The sequence below is a fragment of the Protobothrops mucrosquamatus genome, unplaced genomic scaffold, assembly GCF_001527695.2.
Source record: "Protobothrops mucrosquamatus isolate PMUCROS unplaced genomic scaffold, P.Mucros_1.0 scaffold1144, whole genome shotgun sequence".
Classification (NCBI taxonomy): domain Eukaryota; kingdom Metazoa; phylum Chordata; class Lepidosauria; order Squamata; family Viperidae; genus Protobothrops; species Protobothrops mucrosquamatus.
Genome location: NW_015387360.1, coordinates 151,799 through 163,146, shown reverse-complemented (window position 1 = coordinate 163,146; position 11,348 = coordinate 151,799).

The window sequence follows — 11,348 nt, the reverse complement described above, 5'->3', positions numbered from 1 at the left end:
TTTCGTGACTTGCAGCAAAAATGATTGCTGATTGGAGACCTTTGAAGTTGTGAAGACTGCTATGTAAAATACTTTCTGAAGATAGAAATGGCATCATCATAAGAAATCTTCCTTCCCATTGGTAATACTTTCTATACACGCTCTTTACATATTCTGACTAGTAATATTCCTTACACTCTGCTTTGTTCTTTCATTCCATCATTCAAGATTTTTCTTAATAGTGTGCAGGGTTTTTTCTCCCTTTTTAAAGATACACATAAGGGTAATTAGTTGTTTATAACAGCAGCATTCCACCTTCTTCTTACACCTTTCACGGGATAGAGACTGAATTGCAAAATTACTTTGCAGATATAACTGTTCTACATCGCTTCTTAGAAATATATCCTATTGAATTCAGTATGACTTAATGAATTAGTTTCAAAGTTGATCATAATCAGATGTTGAGTTTAAGATCATAAACAAATCCTGTAAGCAGATACAATGTGGCTGGAAGTTTATTTTGGATATTTATATAACTGGATTTCAGGTGACAGGCTATATAGATGGAAATCACATAAATGGTTCTTGATTCTGCACTCACACTCAATGCGCTTCAATTTCAAAGTTTCAGTTGAATGAATAATTAGATTTGATTCTTAAATATGCAGTATATTAACAGGAAAGCTCAATTCCTTAACTGCACTTTTCACTTTAAAGCTAGCTCAATGGGGGAATGAAAAAGTACGGTACTGCAAGATCATTATGGTAACCTGAATGATATTGAACTGTCTTCTGCAACCAGATGCCCTCCAGATTTGTGGGACTCCAGATTTTAGTGAGACTAAAAATTCTGGAAGCTATCTATAGCCCCAACCCATCGGGGGTATATTAGGTTATAGGATGGTTAATCTTGAAGAGCCATCCCTAAAGTGCTCTTTCAGCACTGATTTTGACTTCTGTGTTCTATAATATAGTAAATATCTTAACTTTTCCAGCCTTCTGGAAAATAACAACAGCCAATGACTGCTCTGATAGCCTCTGTGTTCATTCAAGGGTATAAGACTGGAATCCAAAATGATAAGGAGATTCCTTTTGCTAACTGGACTAGAGAAAGATAGTACAAGAAATCTGATGGAAAAATTCTGATGATGAGGAAATAATGTTTGTATTCTAGCCAAATCTATATATTTATTAAACATGGTGGGTGCATATCAAGGAGAAGTTGTCACAAAGCCAGGTTGCATTTTTACAGTATTACTTTTAAAAATTCCTGGTGAGGGAAAAATTCTTTTCATTGGAAATTATTAAACCAAAATTCCATATGATGAGGAATCTTTGGCACATATGCTTCATGCAGTGAAAGATTCAGGCACAAATTATTAGAGTATAGTCTCTAGCCTCTTAGGGATGGCTTGTGTCAATCATCTGACATTTAAGGACAACCCTGATTCTTTGAGCTTCATCTGCAAAGTTTTATGCAAAATATGAGATACAAGTCCTTACTAAGCACAGCTGCAGTGCTTTATGAGTTTATGTGTTGGGACAGACATAACACTTCCACCTAACTCACTTTAAACTATCGTTCCTTCATTTCATCTTCTTGAGACAAAGCCCGCCATCTTTCTGCACACAATTCTGTTCTGTTCTTTCCCATCCCCTGGCCTCTCCCTCCTCCTGCCTACATGGCTGTGAGAGAGAGAGCCTGCTTGTTCCCATTGTGCTATCTTTGGGTCCTAAATTAAAATTTATGACATCTTGAAATGAGCAGTGAGGGTAATTTTGCTTCTGAGTGAAGATGCTAATGAGTCTCCTTAATGGCGTGAATAAGGAGTTGACGGGTCGTGTGTCACTTTACGCAGCCCGTGCCGGTGGTGTAATGGCCACAGTAAGTGTCTGTAATTATACCCTGTCTTGCTGTATTTTGGCAGCTGTTGTGGGAGAACAGGCGGCTCAGTCACATACATGGGAGGAGGGGGAAAAGAGGGGGAACAAATCCCTTGTTCTACGGCATCTTGGACCAGCCCTTGTTTCTTTCTATATCCCTTAAGCAGCAGGTTTCCCAGACTTGGCCCATAGAGTGATTCAGGTTTGGAACTTGACCTCCTCATTCAAGTTGTCTTCTGGCTTCACAGAAATGGGACTCCGCATGGATAGTCTTTAACATCTGTTGCCCTCTCCTTTCACTTTGCTTTTTCATAAGAACATCTCATTTTGGATACTGAAAGACCAGAAGTTGCAAAAAACATAACCTGAAAAGTTACAATTCAGAGAGAGAAATGAGCCAAAAGAGGAAAAGAATCCTTGATTATAAAGTAGGAGGATGAAACTATTGAACAAAAGCTGAAAGTTCACTTGTCTACTTTTGTTATTCTTCATTTTTTTCCTATCCTATACAATAAACAATTGCAGTAACAACATTTCCTTTGCACTCCAGCTGTTTTGCTAGAGCCTTTTTTAGTTATCTCTAATACAATTTACTCCTTATCCATTTGTTGTTAAATGTTATTTGCATTTTTGATCTCTTTATAACAAATGGAAAGATAGATTGACTGCAGTATACATATTGGTTTAGTAAAATGGCTTTTTTCCCACTTTTTATTTTTGCCTGAATAGCTTTCAGACAAAACATAATCCAAGCTAACATGTATTACAGCCACTGAAAAAATTGTTCCACATTTCACCTAAACCAATACATAACTATTCTAAGCCCTTCTCTATATTGTTATAGATGGTATTGTGTTCCACCTAACTCAATTTCTTGACTAATCTATACTCATCCCCTTTGGGAGAGATTTTCTGCAACTATAATTCCGAGCCTGCTTTTTCTGCAAGCCAATTTTGCAGAACTTATGATTATACCACTGAAGGTGCTGATCTCCCTGATGAGTTTCACGCTTCTAATATATTTAAAAATGCTTATTGTTTTCTTTTAATTGCTTTGCTTTGTCTTGCATTAACTAGTAATTCCCAATCATACTTTCATTTTTTAATGTCTTTTCCAGAGTATTTCCCATAAATGAAGGCTTGCATATTTATTGGGAAAAAATGCAGAGCTGGAGATGGCTTAACTACTAGGGGTTGGAAGGAATATGTTGCTGTTCCTTAATGCTCAGAAGTCACTACTGAAAGGTGGATGGCATGACAATAAATGTGTCTTGAGGGAAATAATAATAATAATAGTAAATTTGGAAGGGACCTTGGAGATCATCAAGTCCAACCCCCTGCTCAGGCAGGTAACCCTATACCGTTTCGGACAAATGGCTGTCCAGTTTCTTCTTAAAAACTTCCAGTGTTGGAGCATTTACCGCTTCTGGAGGCAGGTTGTTCCACTGGTTAATTGTTCTAACTGTCAGGAAGTTTCTCCTTAGTTCTAGGTTGCTTCTCTCTTTGGTTAGTTTCCACCCATTGCTTCTTGTCCTGCCTTCAGGCGCTTTGGAGAATAGCCTGACTCCCTCTTCTTTGTGGCAGCCCCTGAGATATTGGAACACTGCTATCATGTCCCCACTCATCCTTCTCTTCATTAAACTAGACATACCCAATTCCATGATGATATGACTATTTACCTACTTACGTTAGACATCATGAGAGAAGTACATAATTACTGTCACAATGACACCATAACACAGATGTTACAATTTTGACATCACTATGGCTTGCTATGGACATCCAAACAGGGACAATATAAACCAAAACTAATTTTAACAGAAAAAAGTGAAGCATGCTTTAAGTAACAATTTCTAGGTAGGTTACAACTTCCCTATCTTCAATGTCTTTCAGGTAACAAATTTAGTTGAGATAGGTTGTGCACGACATCTAGGGCAAGTATTGATAAAAGAAAGAGAATATCTTTTTTTTTCATTTGTGTACTTATCATATGGAGTTAAATATGACTATGTAGACATATAAACTAAGAAAGATAGAGGAATGGTTCTCAAGGTACTTAAAATGCATTTAAGGCCCAATGCTTTTGGGGCCAGAAGGTCTTCTTGCAAACACTGGCACCAAACTAAAACAATCAAGCTTATTTTAGATTAGCAAGCTTTAGCAAGCAGAAAAAGGTTATTTCAGGCATCTGTGCCTTTAAGTTAAGATCTACAGGTCTGAAACATTCAGAACATGCACGTTTGCAGAAAAGATGAACCTGCTAAAACATCACTTTCACTTTTGAGACTCTGCAGCACATGGTGACAACAGATGCTGCTCTAAGTGCTCCCTATTGCTACCAGTCATTGGCCGAATTTTTGATTGAATTGCAATTGAACGTCCACGCTTCAAAGGTCCTGCCTTTTAGGAGGACGAGGGGATCTTATTATGTTTTATGCAGAGGGTATGACGTAAAAGTGAAGGTATGTTCATCCGTGATTGATCACAACAAATATCTTTATCCCAACATTTAGAAAGCGGTGACTCCCAGGCATCATTTTAACAGCTTGCTTTGTATCTGCATGTCATCATGGTTTTTAAAGTTATACATGTACAGCTTCAATAAGAGTTTCTGCAGTATCAAGCAGGGAAATTGAAGATAAAGTTACTTCTTAGTAAACTCCAGTAACCAAAAATATCTAAATAAATTCTGAAGTTACTTTATTTTTAGTCCAGTTTTTGTTCTGTGTTTACTTATGAGCCCCAATACTTTTTACCCAAGAAAATCCAATCTTTAAATTTAGTCCATTTCACAACCAGAATTAATGAAATCAAAGTCATCTAGTTTGGTTCAGTACCAGATTGGAAACTGCAGGCTTGATTTCTCCAGAGCAAGGCAATCATCCCTTTCAGGATACGCTAGAACTGAATGTGCTATCTCTATCTTCAGAGATTGTATTTCTCTTTTTCTTTAAAGGATTTTCTATGGACAAAGAGCTTGAACATAAACATTTGCTTTTTCAGAAAGTGACAAATTGGCTTAGGGAATCTCAAGATATGGACTAAGTGCTGAATCAGTACATTGATCTTTCTTTTCTCCCTTCCTCCTCCTCCTACTATACTACAACAACAACAAAGCTCCCAGCCTTTTCCATTACAGAAACGGGAATGCTGTCATACAGGGACTCCTGTCAACATGAGCTACAACAGAGCCCACTTCAACTTATGCAGCACCATCCCTTAGCTGCTACACACTCTTTTGATGTCAGTGTTGGGCATCCCTCCAATTGTCTTGGCATGTTGTCAGCCAGAGCTTTCTGAGAAGCAAAATTTGGACAACCCTCTGTTTTCCCTGCCCCACCTCCAAACTCTGCAAACCAAGACTGTATCAGAACAATTACCCCATGAAAACCTCTTTCTACTAATGCCATCTGTCGTGGGAAAACGAATGTGTCAGTGGAATTATGCCTAGAATATTCAGCAGATCAGAGAGCCGGCTTCTTGCAGAATCAATAAAAGTGTCTGTTACGGAGATACAAGCAGCAGTTTTAGAGGACAATATCAATAAACTCTGGAGAGCTGCTCATCTACTCAAATCGGAGGTTAGCCAGTAGATTGTTTCCCTGCGCCAGGGAGATCATGGCCATTGAAATATTGAAGTACTTGTATATAAACTGCTCTTTCAAGTATTTTTGACAAGGGTGCTAATTAAATCTTAATTGACACTGCACTAATTAGCTTCTTAATTACATGGAACCACATAATTAGCAGCACACTCTGTGCTAATTGTTAATTAGGAAAACCACGCTTCTCCCGCCCCACTCCTCCTGTTGCCTTTTTAACTGAAGGGCCTCTTGTAGCAGAGAGGCTCTCAGAACAATAGGACTGGTAAATCCCTCTTCAGAAAGGCCCTACCCTGGCTGTTGCTGCTCCTCCTCTCTCCATCAACTGCTCCTCAGCCCGGCTACTGCTGGTTTGAAGGTTTGCATTCAGAAAAATGAGCTCTAGCTCAGGAGACTTCCCATTCTATAGAGCTGTTGGCAGCCTACCAGAAGAAGGTGTTTAGAACACTTTCCAGCTGCTAATTAATTGCTACAGGATTATGATTTAGCAACATAACAAAGTAAGTTCATCATTTGGCAAACTGGCCAATTAACCCCTCTTGAGGTGTTCTCCATGCAGCCGGGATACTATCCCTTTTTAATTAACTCTTTCTAAAATCCACAGACCTTAGCTACTATGTTCCTGATTTTACGCTTTCTTTGCATTTCTGATCTGGGGTAGGATTAACTGTTCGATGAAACTCAGAATGATGATGATTGATTGATTAATTTTTTTTATTTGTGTCTTTTTGTTACTCATACCTATGCCATGTTTTCATGTGCAGTGCCTGCATACATGTATTTTATAGCAGTTAAATCCTTGTATACAATGGATTTTTATTTTTCACAAAACTGCATTTAAAGCTTTGAGCCAGGAATGTTGGAACCAACTCTGGCAGCTGATTTTGGAGGTGGAGAACCATAGCAAGATGAGAGAGGATCAAACTAGACTTTTCTATGAGATAGGACACTTCCACATCACCATTCCTGCAGTGGGTCCATTCTCTTCCTAGGTTCCCATCCTAGGCCTCAGCTGAGCAGCAAGTGGACTATTATCTGCCTCAACTGCCTGAAATGTCAAGTGACAAAATTTCCATTTTATAATGTACAATTAAAACTAGTAAAAACAAAGTAATCACACCAACAGGACTTAAGTATCTTTATAAAGTATAGATTTAAAGGATTAGATTTGTTAATTAGAGTGCCTGAAGTTTCTGGACTGAGATTTGTGACATCATTAAAGATGAAGTAAACTATAATACCTCCAGTTATCAAACAAAACAAAACAAATAAAAATCAACTCTCCCGCACACAAATGGCGATTCATGACATGTTGAAAATAGCTGAAGAATGGCATATAAAAAACTACACAGAGAAGGAAATTTTTCAACTAAAAACTGAGTTTCAGAAGAACAAATATAGACAAGGATTACTATCTAAATAATGCAGTTTGAAAGAAATTAAGGATAACAAATTATATAGAAAGGAAAATCAAGTGAACTTATTATGCAAAGATGGGCACTTTTCATCCTGAAGATGAAATACGAAAGTTGTACAAATATATGAAAGAACTGTAAATAAACAAGTCCCGTAATCAGTAATATTTACAAACCTTTCATCATTGAGCTAGACTAGAGACAGATTCTAGGGAACGGAGTAAGTGCATTCTAGAAAATATTGCTGAACAAAGCTACAAGAATTGTCTAGAATCTTATAGGATGATTGTGAATGCTTCAGTGAAGCAGTGAAATGCTACATGAGATTTTGTAAGCAGGTATGGAAAACATGGCAGTCATCAAAGAACTGGAAAAGTCAGATTTCATTTTAAAACTAAAAAGGGACTATATTGTGTTAAAGGTTCTAAAGCCAATGAACAAATCCACTTGTGTTTCATGCTCTTAAAGGAATGCACAATATTGTGCAATCTAGACTTTAACTTTGCATAGAATGAGAACTGGCAGAAATACAAGCTAAATCCATAAGAGGCAGGAGTTCTCAAGATCATATTGGTAACTTTTCATAAATAATGTAAAGAGGCAGGTCGAAGAAGTCTAGGCTTGGTTACTTAAAACTTTTGACTATATAGGTCACCATAAATTGTGGAAAAATAAGTATACAAGGCAACTCATCTGTCTAGTGAATAATTTTTAGAATGACCGGGAAGCTTTTTTTAAAAAAAAAAGGACCAACCAAATGGTTCAAATTTGGAAATGAGTGCATTAAGTATACATACTGTCCATTTCTATATTTAATCCATATACAAAATATATTATAAAAAATGCTGGACTAGAAAAAAAATAGAAAATGAAATTAAAATTGCTTGGAAGAACCACTAGAAAAAAGTTGATATTTGTCTGAAATTCCTGATCTTATACTAGCAATATATCAATAGATCCAAAGCATTATTTTTTAATTCCAGGAAAGCAGCCATATTAGTCTATGGTAGCAAAAGAAATCCTACATCAACGTAATGACTATTTATGTTATAAAAGAATATTTTTTCATAGACTGGAACCTATTCTGATAAATGCATGAGCTATTTAGCTGCAGTTGGGCAGGTACCTATATATGAAGAAAAAATAAAGTTTATAGAGAGTAGAACCAAATGCCCATGAACTGCAATACGTAGCAGTAAGGCAAATATATTCAAGATAGCAGCATTGTGATTCCTTTATTAATAAGAATACAAATTTTCTTGCTACATTAACTTTCCGTTAAAAGAGAATATTTTGGAACTGCTTCATTAGAATTTCCACAGACTGAAGAATCCAAAGTGATAATTCTGTAATCCAATATTAAGCTTGTTTAGAATAAAACACACAAAAACTATTTTTTAAAACAAAATTAAGAAGATTAAAACTGGCAGGAGTAGCCAACACTCCACAAGACAAACTCAGGATCCAAAAAGATCTTGACAAATTTGAACAATGGGCCCTATCCAACAAAATGAGTTTCAATGTAGAGAAAAGCAAAGTTTTACATTTAGGCAGGAAAAATCAAAGGTACAAGTACAGATTGGGCAAGATCTGGCTTTAAAACAGTAAGTGTGAGAGGGACCTTGGAGTCCTAATGGATGATCACTTAACCATGAGCCAGCAGTGTGCAGCAGCAACCAAAAAAATCTAATACAATCCTGGATTGTATAAACAGAGGCATAGAATCAAGATCACGCGAGGTATTAGTACCACTTTATAAAACCCTAGTAAGACCACACCTGGAATACTGCAGCCAATTTTGGTCACCATATCACAAAAAAGATGTTGAGAGTTTGGAAAAAATTCAGAGAAGAGCAACTAAGATGGTTAAAGGTCTGGAGACTAAAACATACAAAGAACAGTTGCAGGACTCGGGCTTGGCTAGTCTAAAAAAAAGAAGAAATAGGGGAGACATGATAGCAGTATTTCAGTATTTGAGGGGCTGCCACAAAGAAGAGGGGTCACATTATTCACCAAAGCACCAAGGGGCAGGATAAGAAACAATGGTTGGAAACTGATCAAAGAGAAAAGCATCCTGGAATTAAGGAGAAACTTCCTGATAGTGAGGACAATTAACCAGTGGAACAGCTTGCTTCCAGAAATTGTGGGCACTCCATCACTGGAGATTTTAAAGACTAGACTAGACAGTCACTTGTCTGAGATGGTATAGGTTCTCTTGCTTGAGCAGGGGGCTGGACTAGAAGACCTCCAAGGTCCCCTCCTATTCTATTCTATTCTATTCTATTCTATTCTATTCTATTCTATTCTATTCTATTCTATTCTATTAAGTTTTAGAAGTGTTTCTCTAAAAAGGAGGGGGAAGAATAAAAAGAATATTTAAATAAGTGTTTTAATAATGCTTCTAAAGCTCATTGCTAATCCATGGAGGGACAAATGAAATTGCAAATAACAACTTTAACCATATTACCTTATTTTGGAAGGAAGCTCAAGACCTGATGGCTGTTCTCATTCATTCTGGTGGTAGAAATGGTCATCTTTATCCATGATAAAGAAGAATTAATTTCTGAGAGCATAGTATAAGTATTCTGAATAATGGACTACTGGCATAGAATTGGTTGTATCCCAGAAGGATGTGTTTCTCAAAGCACTGCAAATTTGATCAAGAAAATCTAAACTGATTTCTGAAGTTCAAACTTCAGATCAAGATCTGTACATTGTAAGAGAAAGTGGTCATATTGTTGTGATGAGATCAATTAAACTCCTCTGTGAAAAATCAGAAATAACATTCACAACTGACTTCTTTATCTACATATACCGTAATGTTCAAGTACAAGAAATAAAGATTAATTCTGATTTAATAGGGATAATGAACATCTGGTGGGTTGTCCCCATGATTGAAATGTAAGAATTGAAGGACATACATAATTCAAAATGAAGTAACAGAAATGGAGGAAGAATAGCACTCTATGTTCAAAATATCTACACATGTTTAGAAATGCAAATGAATAAACTTTACATCTGGTTTACAGTTGCTGGCATCTACTATTGCCCAATCAAGAAGAAAACATGGATAATGCTTTTCAGAAGCAATGTTCAGATTTTTCAAAATGATATGAAGTAGTAGTCAAGGGGGACTTTTAATTTTAATTAATTAAAATCAATCTCTCATGGATAAAATTGCATGGAAAGAAAACTTAACGGGAATCAAACTACAAAATAGGTCAGAGTTTCTAAAATAAGAAATGCTGAAAGCAAAATTGCAAAAATAGAGGATCACAGAAGAAGCCACTGGCTGCACAAAAGTCTTAATACAAATTTGAAGACAAGAAAATAGACACATAGAGAAGCAGTACAGTTCACCGAGGAGGAGTGCACACAGGAAAGCTAATACTCAGAATGAGCTTAATTTATCAAAGGATAAGAATATTAGAATAGCTTCTTTGTGTATGTTGAAAATAAAACAAAAAGAAAAGAAACATTATGCCATTTTCTCAGTGAAAACCGAAATGCTTCCAAGTGACAAAGAAAAGGCAGAGCTACTTAATTCCTATTTTGGCTTATGTCTTCTCTAATAGTAGAATTTGTTTTGTAGCAGGAAATTGTGCCCAGAAATACAGGATGGGCACTTAAACTCAATAACAAATATAATCAGGTTTAGTTGGCCTATTCCAGCATTCAGGACATCTTCTATGGGACATCCACAAAGTGACTTGTCTATTTTAATACCCTGGAAATAGAATTTGAAATCTACACAAATTAAACTAGAACTTTCCCATAACTTTCTAATGATGAAGTTCTGGCTTTAAAATGTGTTTTCTCTAATACAGTAATCATTATAGTTTATCTTCTAAGTGAAGAAACATTTAAAAAGGTGGAAATTTTTCATTTGAGAAGAGAAGACTAATAATATTCTTCAAATAGCAGAAATAATTTTATTTAGAAGAGGGACTTTAATGCAAGAATCAGGAGGAGGCAGGAAAACTTTTTGCAAACATTTTAATTTGTTAATTAGGTATTTTCCTTGGCAAGTTGTGGGAATGTTATAGACATAATATATACAGGTACTCTTGTCTTGATAATAGTACTTTTGGGGAAAGTTCTTGGAAAAATAATTGATTACATATTGAATATGTATCAGCAGCTTAAAACAGCTGCAAAAAAGACAACATACTGTAAGATTAAGCTGTGTCGACAGGAGAAAATTTTCCTAATTACAGGAAATAATTATTCCTTTTTATTTTGTACTAGATAGAATCCACCTTGTATATTTAAAAAAGATTCATGCAAACTAGAAGATCTTATGAGAAGAGCAATGAGGATCATCAGAAAACTAGAAATTAACTCTTAGGAAGAAAGATCACAAGAACTGAGAATGCTTAATTTGAGAAGAGAAGACTAGCAGTATTCTTTAGATATTTGAAAGGATTACACATAAAAAGTCAGTACCTGTTCTTCGTTATTCCAATAT